Source organism: Mauremys mutica, chromosome 2, assembly GCF_020497125.1.
Source record: "Mauremys mutica isolate MM-2020 ecotype Southern chromosome 2, ASM2049712v1, whole genome shotgun sequence".
NCBI lineage: Eukaryota > Metazoa > Chordata > Testudines > Geoemydidae > Mauremys > Mauremys mutica.
In genome coordinates, this window is record NC_059073.1 from 155,641,129 (window position 1) to 155,655,742 (window position 14,614).

A 14,614-nucleotide genomic window follows, 5' to 3' on the forward strand; every position below is an offset into this window, starting at 1 on the left:
TGTCAATAAATGTCTCCAAGAATGTATCAGGACAATTTAGCTATTGTTACCCTGGAAGAACCAAGGTCAACAAACAATAATCATGTAGGAGTATGGAAGGTTAAGAAGGGTTAAGTGACTAAGGACTAAATACAAGTGGGACTCATTATATTAGAGCACAGCTGATTACAAAGGGAATAGCTGGGAGGGGAAGGAAAGCCTATCCTGTTCCCAGTATCATGACTTCACAAAAGTATTTTTACCGTTTTTCTAGCCTGCACTATAAGTGGGAATGCCAAAATACCCCACAGGCTGTTCTTGCAACACTTCTAAAACGCATATAAATGCCAAATGCATTTGGAGTTTAGTAAGAAATTTCTGTCCCAGTTTGACAGATTCAAGACTTAGGCTTTATACATCAAGCTTTGGAAGGTCAGAGTTAACTCTTAGGGCTTATCTATACATAGTTGTTCCTAACCAACGTCATGTGTGGACATTCTTATTCTGAATCAACGGGCTTGGCTATACTTGCAAGTTGCAGCGCTAGTAGAGGCTTTCCAGCGCTGCAATTAGTAACCGTCCACACCTGCAAGGCACATCCAGCGCTGCAACTCCCTGGCTGCAGCGCTGGCTGTACACCTGGCCAGGTTGGGGTGTAGCGAATGCAGCGCTGGTGATCCAGCGCTGCTTATCAAGTGTGGACACACACCAGCGCTTTTATTGGCCTCCAGGGAATAAGGAGATATCCCAGAAAGCTTTTAACTAAATTACTCTTTGTTTTGTTATGCAGCCTCTCTTTGTTTTGTTGTGAACTCCGATCGGAGCTCCGTTGAACTGCTTATCTAAAAAACAAACACTGATCACAGCAAACAGGAGCTATCTGTACCTGGCTGTGAACGATCAAATGAGAGGCAGGGAGTGAATGTTTGCTTGACAGAGAAACAGCGTTGGAGGCAGGCTGTTTGCAATTAAGACCAAGGGTTCGTGAACATTTTGTGATTTTTCAGTCCAGGAAGCTAAACTGTTGGCTTCAAAAATCCACTCTCTCTCTCTTCCCCGCTCCCTGTCACAGTACACCACAGGGAGTGAGTGAAACAGCGGGGAGTCCGTGTTCGAGGCAGGCTGTTTGCAATTAAGAGTTAAGACTAAGGGTTCGCGAACATTTTGTGATTTTTCAATCCAGGAAACTAACACACAGTGTTGGCTCCAAAAATCCACTCTCTCTCTCTTCCCCGCTCCCTGTCACAGTACACCACCCTCCACCCCCCTCTTTTGAAAAGCACGTTGTTGCCACTTGAATGCTGGGATAGCTGCCCATAATGCAGCACTCCCAACAGTGCTGCAAATGTGGCCACACACCAGCACTGGTAGCTGTGAGTGTGGCCACACACCAGCGCTGCTCCTACACAGCTGGACGACCAGCGCTGCAAACCGTAAGTGTAGCCAAGCCCAACAGTGCTTTATCCAGAGGTTAAGCTAAAGAGGAACACGGCAGTCTTGTTCCAAAGTAATAATGTCTACATGTGGGGGTGGTCAGGAGCAACTATTGCACTTTAAATTCATGTGCTACCCTAAGCTGCTTTAAAGTTCAAGTAAAGTAAACCCTTAGTTTAGCAATAGCAAGCCTTTCCCTGAACCCAACTTCTAGCAGGCTCCAGGTGTATGTTTCTGGAAAGCAAGGCTCTTCTGGGTTGGAGCTACAGCAGAACAATAATGTTGTGGTTGCACTACAATTCAGTGTATATCATACTGAGCTCACAATAGTCAGGGTAGGTTTGGGAGAATTGGGTAAAGTGGTTTCAATTCACACCCAACCCTTCCTTACCCTTACTGTAAACAAATTGACTCAGACTGGCTTACATGGAACATTCCCAATGTTATTAACTGGAGATTATGGCTTATGGGAGAATTAGTCTTTAAAGTATTATATTTAGAGAATCAGAAATTTTACAGAGCTTCATTTTTTCCCATTGGAAAAAGTAATGGCATAAGGACACAAAATTACTTTAATTCTTAGAGCAGCCAGCCTACTCTGGTCAGTCAAGAACATTGGGAAGATAGTAAAAAGTAGCCAAGCATAAGGGAAAACATCAGATTTCTTAACTGTCAGTCCGTTCATGACCCCACATGTTAACAAAAGAAGTTTTGAAAAGGGAAAAAAACCCTTTCCCTCTTTTTCATTTAATCTGACCTTTAAAGTTTAGGCTTCTTTTTTTCATTTTGAAAAGGGGAAAAATAGTATTTGGGAGACTTCAAATTCTGTTTTTTCCTGTGTAGCACTCAAACTCATATTCTCAAATACCCTGAATGCTTTTAACTGTGTTGTATCTGAATTTGTTGGCAGATTTCAGAAGAGCAAATTTAGGTGCTGAAATAAGAACATGCTGGTGCAGGAGGTGGTGGTAAATATTGAGCTTTTATAAAACTTGACCTTCGTGTGGGCTAAAAACTTCTTATGTTGTCCCTCAGTGTAAAAAAAAAAAATGCTTGGGGAGCAAACTAAAATGGATGCAATTTAAAATCATAAGTGTTTTTTTGAATCATTTAAGAAAAATGTATGTATTCTCATACCTTTTTGGAGCATGAGTGGTCTCACTGACTTTATTGGCACTACTCACATACTTAAAATTGTGCATATGTATAAGTACCCCACTGAGCAAGGGCTTACACAAACACAGAATGAATTACTCTGCTGCAGGTGGTTCTTCCACACCGTGGTTCAGCTTAATCCCCTGGTAGTTGGGGCAATCTAGTAAAATTTACAGGGTTAACACACCCATGCTTGATCTGTGGATGGGATAAAACAGAAGGTGGAAGCCCCCATAGCTGTCATTCTGGCATTCACAAGTCCCCAGGATTCAAACAGGCTGGCATTCACAAGAACCATATGTTCTAAAGTAATATTTTAATCAATTAGAATATTCAAAAAAGTATTCCAAGAAGCAAACTTTATAACTATCAACACAAAAACAATAACTAACACTTACTGATGTGTCAGTGAAGTTCCTCTCATTCCAGGCTAAGCAGTAGCCTCTTATAAATTATTTACCTCTCTGAATATTAAGGCTCAGTCCTTGATTTCCAGGTTCCCTTCCTCCCCATATTTGTCTTTTAATGTAAGGCCAGTAACAGGGCTTAGCAGTAGGGCAGCACTAGAGTGACATCTACAGTTCAGAAAAATAAAATCAGGGAAAGCAGAAATTGTAAGTCTCCATCCTGCTTTAAAATAGGAAACAATTGTCTGCTAATGAATTGATGGACTGCATGTAGCTATGAAAAAGGAAAGTACTGTTCTACTGTTCTCAAAGTGTAAGCGTCCAGCAAGTAGCATTACCATTTCCAATAGCTTTTAACCAACCCATCGCCTCTCCTTCCACCCTTCCTCACTCCAGTAGCCCCTGGAGTGGGAGGGAAGGAGAACTCAGTCTTGCAGTGGAAAGATGAGTGGGTCCCAGAGCAGTCAAACCGGAGGTGGAGGTATCAGCTGAAATTCTGTGAGCAGGGAGAAGGAAGTTTCGGGAAAATCTATTTATCCTGGGCTGGTCACACACTATCATCTATCTTTCTAGGGGATGTGGTAGGGAGTAAGGGGAAGAGTGTGGACATAGATCTGATTGATTATTTCATATAATACAAGGATATTGAATCAGACTTTGAATTACTGATGCACCTATAATTCCATCAAAGTTCTGCTGACTGTACAAACAATAATATTTGTTTTCATTGTGATGGATAGCTCTAGAATTCTATGATAGAAATATAGCCCCATAATGCAGAGCTCTCTTTATATTCTAAATGAGCCATACTGCCTGAATACTTTAAAGATACTTATATTTTAGGGTGATTTCTCAATTTTCAATACAGAATGAAGATATGAACATGAAGCCTAAAAGTTAGCAGACATTACTGAAAAGAGAGAACATTTAATACTTATATAAATTATTCTGACTTGCTTTCTGCATTTTGAGCCTTTAGAGTTCATGTGTCAAACTTCTCTCTACACTCATAAGGGCTAACTATTTTTTCTAAATGAAAGCGCAGAGGGTCATGTAATCACATGACTCCAGAAGCTATGGAATTATGAAAAAAGAAATACCCTGAGACTTGTTGGCATTGGCAACATTGTTACACCTCTTTGTCAAAGAGCTGGAAGGCCTCCTAGAACTCTTCAATTGTAATAATTTGTGCCTCCTTATTTGTATATCTCTAAGGTAAACATATTCTCCCTGCCCCAGCACAGCTAGCCAGCTCTGTATGGCTCTACCTGCTTGCCTCCTGCCCCTTTTCTGTTAGTCCTGGCATTTCTGTGTCTTACTATAGGCTATGTGGACAGGGGAGGAGGGGAAAGGGAGGTTTTTACAATCTAGCCCTTTGTAATCTGCCATAAATAGCATAATAAAGCATAATAAAGGGTTGCAGGTCTATATTTTTATATAGGATCACTATAGATTACAAAGTGCTTTCAAATGGGTTTAATATTCAATTAGCAGTCAAAGTAAAAAGGCAACCCCATCACCCACTATCCACATCTAAGTGCTATTGTAGTGACATTTGACTATTTGCTTTAAAAAAGGGAGCAACCCAAGAATATTTCAATTGGTATTTTCAATAATCATCTAGATTAGGAGTATTCTATGAGGCGGTACTTCTGGGAATGGCATGGAAGAATGTCTTCACAAACAGGTACAAATGCTAAGCAAAGGTGTTCCAACTGAAATAAGTGCCAGACGCTTTGAAAAATGCTGAACCCTTTAGCTCCTGTTGATTTCAATAGGATATGTGACTCCTCAACACCAAAGTTCATCAGTTTTGTTTATGATGTATTACTCAGCAACATTCCCACAAGCGTGACATCCAACACAAACTCTCTATCCAGGGAAAGTTGAATGTGTTACAGAGACTCATAAGGCTGATATCTACTTTATATAGCCGAATCCAATAGAGAAATGCTTCCTCAAAATACAGAGAACCCTGCATGGCTGAATAACTGAAGAGGCTTTTTAAGACTCCATTGAGGTAATTCTGAGCTCAACAGACATAACTGAATTTACCTTGGAATCTTACAAGCCAGAGGCAGCTTTACATTTTAGTAATGGTGAAAAAATATAGCGTATGTACCATAACCACCACACTGTTGGTCATTCTGGGTTCTCTCATAGTTTTCATGGACTCCCCCCCGCCCCCACCAAAAAAAATAAAAGGCCTCATTTTTTTCTAGTGAGGAATGAAAACAAATTTTGAAACCTCAATCTTTCACAAATTAGAATTCTTATTTTCTGGGCAGCCCTATACCTGACTCCTTTTCTCCCCTCCAATGTTAACTAACCCATTTGCCTTAGAGAGGTAGGTGGGCCAAAAGCTAAAGCGGAATATAGGTAAAGTTGACTGTTGCATGTGAAGCTAAAACTCCCTATGAGAGGTTCATAAAACATGAAGACAATTGTTCTCCAGCTGAATTGATGTCAGAGACATTAAAAACTTCATTATGGGAATGGCTGTTAAGGTAGAATTTAGGGTTGCATTCTGAACTGTGGCTTCTAGTTGAGTGCTTTGTTTTTAGAATGCTTGGGCCCTAGGAAGAAGATGGAGCAGAGTCCTTAGCTACCTTGTTTCCTAGGAGATCTATTATCCCAGTTGGAAGCAGACAATATATTGGAGTATTCATACTCTGCTGTTTCAATTGGTCAGAGAAAGAAGAGATTATCAACAGCCTTGGTTATGACATGGCATTTAATTCCAAGGTGTAAGCTAGGCTAGAGATCTCTGCCAAAGATGTGTATGTGTTTGTTTTTAAATGTAGCATTGATCCAGCGCTTCAAAATTTTGTCCCATGTGGGGACCCATGACATACGGGGTCAGTCTATAGCAAAGCTTGCTTGAAGAATGCAGATGGTTTTCCTGTAGTATCTCCTCTGTCTCTCATGCCACTTGATGTACTCAACCAACCAGTTGTATGTCCCTCCTACTATTGAAACAACTGCCAAGTCCTGTAAGCAGTCTTTATATTTCCTTTTGAGTTAAGGGGTCTTTAGATTTTATTTTATTTAAATTTATTTTCATTTAAAGGTGACTCTCATGGTACCCCTATGTGTAGTCAAATGAGCTTTTCCCCAGTGGATACCTAGTGGTAAATACTACTGACTTTTCCTGCAGACTTGCTTTCCATGGTCTCAGGCAAAGCTGGTGTTGTGACTACAGCTAGACAAATAACTGATTTTTTTATTTCAGTGGGCAAACCAAACATATAAAAAAATCATTTTGGATAAAACAAATGAAAAGTTTTCAGTTTTTGTCAGTGAAACAAAAACATATCATTAATTATAAAGTTTAGTCTAGAAATTCATAGCTAACTAGCACAGCCTTCAGTGGAGCCAGAGAAGACTTCACAAGAACTATTAAAAGCAAGCTAGAAAATTCCCTGATAGAGGGTATACAGCCAAGCCCCTTGGTGAGCTGTATACTTCAGATGTTCCGCACAATGGTTTTAGGCGTATGACTTGAGATAGCAGAGGAACATGGAGAGAAGAGTTCAGAATTCCCTCCCACTTGCCTTTGGCATTTTCAGTAGGAGCTCTCTTTTTTCGTACAACATAAAAGATAAAATGGCAAAGAAGAAATATAAATTGAGAAGGCTTCCTCTGCTTTAGTATTACCAGTGTCCATGTTCATTCAGCTTAATGCCAAGCACTAGCACCCATCCTCCTGTTTCCCTTACCTTAAAATGCATTCTTTACCATTTTAAAGCACATAGAGTTGAATGATCAGAAATCAAACCCTTCACCAGTCTACAGCTATGATTTTGTTGAGTGGGTTCATGGTCCTTTTCACAATTATATTCAAAAGTGCAACTTGCTACTAATGTCCTCAAAGTGAGTTTTGAGTTCCTGCAAAAAAAAGCATTTAGTACAATATGCACTGATTCTGCAAGGTTCTGAGCACCTCCTGTGATGTGCTGTGATCATTAGGAAGACAATATATTTGAAATGGGATACAGATCCAAATGTTATGGCCTGGGACTAAAAGAGCCTCAAACATTGGGGGTGTTTAAAATCTGGGACTTGGGCTCAGGCAAATATACCTAAAAAGCCAACTTGATACTTGGCTTTTACTAAGGCCTAACATACCTCCTAACCTCAAATAGAAGTGTGGATTGGCATTATAAAATAAAAACAACTCTTATAAACTGCCCCATCCAAGGAGCTCTGAGTAATTCATAATTAAATCATAAAATGATTTAACTGTTAGCAAAATAAATGGATATATAGGCAATCATATACAGAAAGGGAAGGATTCTAAATATTAGTTTACTACTGTAGTACCAAAACAGTTCAGAGGACACTTTTCAAATTTAAAGGGAGGGGAAGGGATGGGATGGTACAGAGATGCAGGGTAGTGAATTTTACTATGTAGGCGGTCACCAAAGAAAAAGCACAATCTCCTGCCAACTGCAGTTTAATAGAATTCCTAAAAGGTGTGTGTATGGGGAGGGAGTATAGACACGCATAAAAGTAAACATCAGGGAGTTCTTGAGCTGTCAGTCCCTTGGTTGAAATAGTATTGGCTCAGGCTATGGGTCTGGCTACATTCAAATGCCTTTGTTGGTCACAACTGTCCTTGTATCATCCATGGAGAAGAGTAATCCTCTTTTGTTGCAAGATGATCATGGATATAGATAAGGGAGCAGCCTGACCAAACATGCAACTGTGGGGGAAAATGCTTTTTTATCATGTCAGATGAGCACTTCCACTGAAAAGCAATATCAGAACTGATGTCAACAGTTGTCACCTGGCTCATGACCTCCAACCTAGTCTCCATTGGAAGTAGTAAGTCAGACAAGGAAAGACTAGAACCTCCAATAACTGAAGGCAGTTTCTTTCCATGGCTTCTTCAGGATATCCTATCTCATAATTAACCAACCTCTTTGTGCTGGTGCACAGGAAGCTGCTATACAGCTGAGCTGTGCAACACACCTGTCTTGCCTCTGGTCCCTTTGCACAACTGAACCTCACCATGGAAACCTATGGCAGGGCAGGGACTTACCCAGCAATGAGATTAATTCTATTATCAGATACAGCTAAAAAGCTAAACCCTACTGCTATACGTGTGCACTTCGGAGGGATGACGGCCCTGTGATTAAGTTGCTAGCCTGGGATTTGGCAATCAGTTTAATTCCTGGTGCTGCCACAGACAGGACCGGCTCCAGACCCCAGTGCGCCAAGCGCGCGCTTGCGGCGGCGTCCCGCGGGAGGGCAGCAGGCGGCTCCGGTGGACCTCCCGCAGACGTGCCTGCGGAGGGTCCACCGGTCCCGTGGCTCCGGCGGAGCATCCGCAGGCACGTCTGCGGGAGGTCCACTGGAGCCGCAGGACCGGCGACCGCCAGAGCGCCCCCCGCGGCATGCTGCCCTGCTTGGGGCGGCACAAATCCTAGAGCCGCCCCTGGCCACAGACATTGTGTGACCTTGGGCAAATCACTTAATATGGCCCAAATTCCCATCTGTATAAAAGGGAATAATGCCTGGGGAAAAAAAGAACAGGTAAAGAGTATAAGTTCTTCATGGACAGGACTCCCTCACTATGTTTATACAATGACTAGTGCAATGGGGCCCTGATCTTGGTTGTGACATCTAGTTGCTCCCATGATATAACAGAGTAACCAAAGACATAGTGGATTTTACAAGATACCTGTGCTCAGTGGTGCATGATTGCTGTTTATTTGCTGTGCCACCTATGCATAGAGTGAAATCCAACAGACTTAATTCTTAGGCAAAACGTCCATTGATTCGAATGGGAGAGTCTTGCCTGAATAAAGACTGATGTGATTAACACTAACTGGAAGCAGAACTGAGCAATTTAAAGAGAGCAGGCATAAGTTCCTTTGTGTTTTTTGCTAATGATTTCAGGTAGCAGTTGTGCATGATAGCCACAGGATGGTAGTCTTGCTTTAAAAGTCACAAGAAAATGCTAATGAAAACTTCATAACCCATTATTAAAACATAGTGGTTTAGGGATTGGCTGGCTTTTCTACATCATCACCGCCCATCAGCTCCCACCCCATTTACAATACTCTTCTGAGCATGAATTCTCTTGTTTTTGCTTTCTTTGATTATAGCTTTGTTCCCCTCACTTTTATCATTAAAGCATTACATACTTTTAGAAAACTGAAGAAAATGCATAATATATTGGTAGTAACTTTAAAAATTCCAGAATATAGATAGCTCATAATATGACATTATTTATATTTTTAAAGTCTCAATCCTGATCTCTTAAAATACACAAAGTGATTTTAACTTGTCTATTAAAAAACAACAAAAACAACAACAACAACAAAACAGTAGAAATAATGAACTATTGAGGCTTCTAGACTTTATAAAGACCAAAAACATATTGGCCCTTGACCAATACTTAAGAATCCAGGTTGAAGCTTTGTAATTGTAGTGTGCCTTTGGTGACTAACTCTGCCAAAGTTGAGTGGGGGTTTCTGAAAGTCTCCCCCCCAACACTGTACACCCTTATTCATCCAAGCAGTTCTTCATACAAAGCTGGTGGAGGAAAACAATGTGCAGCCTGTAGGCACTAGATGCCTCAGTTTTCTATGAAGAAGGATATTTTAAAATATACCAAGTAGCTCTTCAACTTGTAAACTCAATCTCCACTCTTGGCCATCTTCAAATCTGGATCCTAATTTATAACACCACAAAGTTGGATGTAGGGTGAGGGTTTGTTTTGGGGTTTTAGGTGTTTGTTTTTGTTTTAGTTTTTTTTTAAACTAAAAGTACCACGAAACTTGAATTTGGGTACGGATTCTAAATCCCACAGCCATAGCTAAGTGGGAGTTTCTGAGTCTCTCTTCATCCCTATCTAAAAAAGGGACTTTGTTCTGCCACTTTTTTTAAGAAACAGAACGTATTCTGGGGTTATAAAATAATATGACAAAGGTGGAGTTGAGAGAGAATAAATAGCCCCCACCAGTCTTGCAATACTGATTTTGGCATGAACGTGCGTAACCTTTCTCTCAGCTACTTTGCTAAAGCAACTCCTTCTCAACTTCTAATTGGCAAATCCAGTTTTGTAACCATTATGGTCATGTTGAAATGACACAGGGGAAAGAGCTCTCTCTCTCTCTCTCTCTCTCTCCTGTCCATGTATTCTCTCCCTATCCAATTGCATGGTGGGCCTCACCTGGAGTGACCAGTGCTTCATCCTTTCCAAAAGAAAATCAGGATCCCCTCTAAATTTTCAGGTAGACCTGAGTGAATCTTAGAAATAAAAGTCAAGTTTACAGGAGAAACTACCAGCAGGTAGGTGAAGGGTTCCACTGGGGGGTGGGCAGAGAACAAACAGACTCCAGGGAGAAGAAGAAAGCCAGCAGCCTTGTAAGCACAGTGTGACCCTGGGAGAAACCTAGAGGTAACATCTGGGTCCAGTGCTGGCTAAGGACGCTTGGGTTTGTAAGGAAAGGAGTTATCCCCATTTTCTGTTCATACTGTATTCAAAGAGCTAGGACTTTGAACATTCCTTGTTAATAAACAAGATTACATCAAAGAAAATTCTACACTCCATCATCAATTTCTACCCTCAATTGGAGCACCATGAAGGCTCCAAACTTTGGCTAGCTACTTGGGTAAAAAGGGATCACTATGATTTGGAATTCCATAGTTTCCAGAATTGCTCTTCCATCTTTGTATAGACAGAGGTTGGAAGAGCAGAGTTTCCATTTGTTTCTTTCCTTAGATTTTTTTTTTGCCTTTAGCAAAAATTCCAGCATTAATTTGTTAATCTTTTGTAATGCTCTTTGCAACCTATAGGTGAAGGGAGCTGTTCTACTGAAGACTGTGGGTTGAGACTGAGGTCTATGAATGCAGTACCTCAGCCAGGGTACTACTATTTAATTTTGTCTTGAGACAGGCAAAACCCTAAAATCAAAATTCCCTTAAAGCAAAAGTCACTACCCTACAAGAGACAGCATTTTTAAGGGGCCATAGCTGGGCCCATAGCTGCCGAAAGTGTTTGGCAGAGGGGAGAGGCAGAAAAAGCACACAATTTATTTATAGGACTTTTTGTAGTACTCGTGTAATCAAAATGCTTCATATACACTAACTTCATAGCCTGCCTGGGAGGGGGAGCTGAGGCACTGACAGCAAGTTATTGATGGAAGGTCATACATGGTGTCTGTGACAGATGAAAACTGGATCCTGGTCCCCTGAATCCAACTTCAGTGTCCTAACCACAAGACAATCTAACCTCTCATTGGCAGTTTCTCATATTTCTCTAAGCTGGGTTTGTTTCTGGTATCCTTCACAGAGTCAGAGTGCAGGCAGCCCTTACAAGTACAGAAGTAGCCAGGGACTATACTGAAACACTGGTTGAAAAGGATGCTTCTGACTGAAAGTGCATCAGATCATCATTATAGACCAGGTAAAATGAGCTGTACATTTGCCTATGGTCATAGTTAATCTTTTCTTTACTATTCTGTGGCACAGCTACTCAAATCCAATAGAGTTAGAGGAAAGGGGGATGAAGATGAGGGGGATGATCAACAAAAAGAAAAGGAGAGCATCGGAGTGTGGTGGTGCTAACTTTAGTCCCTGTTGTGAGCCCTCAGGGCATAGGTGCTGGAACTAGGAGTGAGGGGGGTGCTGCAGCACCCCCTGGTTTGAAGTGGTTTCTATTGTATACAGGGTTTACAGTTTGGTTCAGTGGCTCTCAGCACCCCCATCATACAAATTGTTAAAGCACCCCTACCTCAGGGTCCCTTGCCTAGTGGCGCATGATCACGAGTGAGTTCTCCCAGACCTGTCAAATCTATTAAGTCCAAGCTGCAAGATCCAACATGAAACAAAGCCCCAAATTGAGGATGACAGTTATTCATGCAGAAATCTTAAAATATTATTGCATCCATTCCTTTGGTGTAAACTCTAGAATCCCCATTTTGTGATTGTTTTTATCAAAGTCATTTTCACCACCAAACATCGTTTTGTGAACCAGATGTGTGTGAAATACAGGTAACTTTGGAATTCAAATGAGTGGCATCCCTTGAAATGACAAATTTCAGAGGCAATAGTTCTCCAGATATCAAAACCAAAATGGCATGCTGGATTGTTAAATTACAGTTGAGTAGGCGTATCTCTTAACCACAGACAATGTCAGTGTGAGACGGTGGTAATTCAAAGGTCCAATTATTGAAGAATTTCATGACAGGTAGATCTCTTCTCCCTCTCCAGAAGATCTTTACTGGGGAGGTGGAAAGACAGCAGGCCTAACTTGCTGGATCCCCCAGAAGACAGAGCAATCAGGAAGTGGGTCAGCTAGATTTCCCCTAATGAGTTTGTAAAGGGGGAGTATGCCATGAGAGAGACATCCAAACTCCTTGAGAGCAAGGGAGCATGTGAACTCCAGACATCTCCAAGAAGACTCCAAGAAGTAAGGAGGAAGTCCCTGCTTTTTGTGGAGAGGAGGAGAACCTAGCTTATAGTTCCAGAGAAACTCTACAGCAGGGATCGGCAACCTTTGGCATGCGGCTTGCCAGGGGAAGCACCCTGGCAGGCTGGGACAGTTTGTTTACCTGCCGCATCCACAGGTTCAGCCGATCGCGGCTCACACTGGCCGCGGTTCATTGGTCCAGGCCAATGGGGACTGCGGGAAGTGTCGCAGGACAAGGGATGTGCTGGCCACCCTTCCCACAGCCCCCATTGGCCTGGAGTGGTGAACCGCGGACAGTGGAAGCCACGATCGGCCAAATCTGCGGACATGGCAGGTAAACAAACTGGCCCAGGTGCTTACCCTGGTGAGCCGCATGCCAAGGGTTGCCGATCCCTGCTCTACAGTTTTGTATGCTTTCAGCTTCCATTTCTAAACCAAGCAAAAAACATAGTTTGGCCTGGGTTGCATTTCAGGTTTGAGTTCATTCAAACAGGACTAAATGAATCTTGTATGAAACAAGAGAAATGAATGCTTCCAGAAACTAATCACCCCTATCTTGGGAAGCCTTCCTTTGTCCCAAATCTAGTTAACTCAAGTTGTGCTCACTCTTTTTGCTCCAGTTAATATCATGCACTCTTTCTCAGCTACTTATAATTTCTGCAGCCAAATGCACTGTTGTAATAGTATTAAAAAAATGTCCCAGGTTTTGACATCTCATACACTGGTGTTTATGCCCTCTGAAATGTTGGTTTACATATACCACTGCTAGTTCTGCTTGTCTGTTTAATCCTTTTTAAAACTGAACAATTCTGCCAGGGTAAGCCCTGTTCCTGGATTTCTCATTACTTAATTGATAGCAGGTTTAGCACATTCCTTACTTATGACTTCAAACATATTGCTAGAACGCTAAAATCTCAGCACCTTAGGGCCTTTTTATAAGACTTAAAAAAAACTTTAAAGATTTTAAAGATAAAACTTTGTAATGAGGACGGAGCATGCCAGTTCCAGAGGGCTAACTTGCCACGTGAATCTAAAAGGGAACTCATTATTTCTAATGTGTTTCTGAAAGTGCATTTAAACCATTCATTTTGGCTGCTTTTAGCACAGTTTTCACATATTTCATAGTGCAGTTTCCACAGCAAAATGGAACAGCGGGTCTTCAGTTTCACACAACTGGTAGTGTCTATTGTATGAGGTGTGTGGAAGTTGGGCAGATTTTTCTCTCTCAATTTGCAATTATGTAAAGGAAATGAAAAACTTACTACTGAACAGAAGCTTCAGAACAATCAGTTCAGTCTACTCCTTTTTCCCGTCTCTTAAGGCCTGATCCAGAAATCCTGGTCCTAGAGAAGTTACTGGGAGGTCCAGATGCAAAGTAGTTCTCGGGATCAGGCCCTTTAAAACTGAATTTCTGTGCAAGTTCTTGTGCCTAAGGAATGTGGCCTTGTTTGGGGTATAAAGAAACAAACAAAGTCTAAAGCATGTTGATTAAGTGACTTCCTATTACTTACCTGCCAATACTTGCAGATATAACACCGGACAGTGGTTCCAGCTGCAATCCTGTTCAGACAGAGCAACAAAGTCATGAATAAAGACACAAGACTGTTTCAGTATAACAGAGTGGAGAGAGGCACACTGTATCCATTCACTGAGGAAATACCATGGGGCGCTGAGGGATTTCATGAGCGTTTGAATCCTGGTTCCTGTGAAGCCAACCAATTCTGCAACAGACTGAACTTCGGGGGTAGGAAACATACTTTATTAGATAGGAAAGGTAAATAGTAACTGAAGGCCCTAATTTGCATGTATGATTTTCTTTTGTATTGTAACCATTTGTTTCTATCTATTGTTTCCAGTGGAATCTCTATTTTCTCAAATAAACCTTCTTTTGTTTTATTATAAGTGCTCAAAAGTGCTGTGTGTGTTATACAGGAGTGGAGTTTTAAGGTAAAAAATAGTAAATTGGTGTATACTGCTCCTTTAGGGACAGAGCATCTGGGACTTCTGTGAGTAGCCAGTGTCAGGGCCTGCATATGACAGAAGAACTTTCAAAAGGGACTTGGGGCCTGGGGTGCACCTATTGTTAATTTGCAAGGCAGAGACAGGGCTGGCATAGCCCAAAGGAGAATGCTTGAGTGGCTGAAAGGTTAGTGCTGTAGCAGGAGCTAACACCCAGCTATCACAAGCAAGACTCCCTCTGGCTGGAGGCAGTAAT

The 14,614-nt window shown here is 41.6% G+C and overlaps 1 long non-coding RNA gene across 2 annotated transcripts; it reads left to right on the plus strand.

Annotated features, from left to right (window-relative positions):
* Nucleotides 1-1,356: 1,356 nt before the first annotated feature.
* LOC123364958 lies at nt 1,357-14,189 on the plus strand. 2 transcript variants are annotated; one of them, XR_006577373.1, is made up of 3 exons: nt 1,357-1,412; nt 11,281-11,394; nt 13,927-14,189. It is a non-coding gene; the product is annotated as an uncharacterized LOC123364958 (long non-coding RNA). The 2 variants fall into 2 exon arrangements; XR_006577372.1 differs by lacking the exon at nt 1,357-1,412 and adding an exon at nt 5,576-5,968.
* Nucleotides 14,190-14,614: the final 425 nt, after the last annotated feature.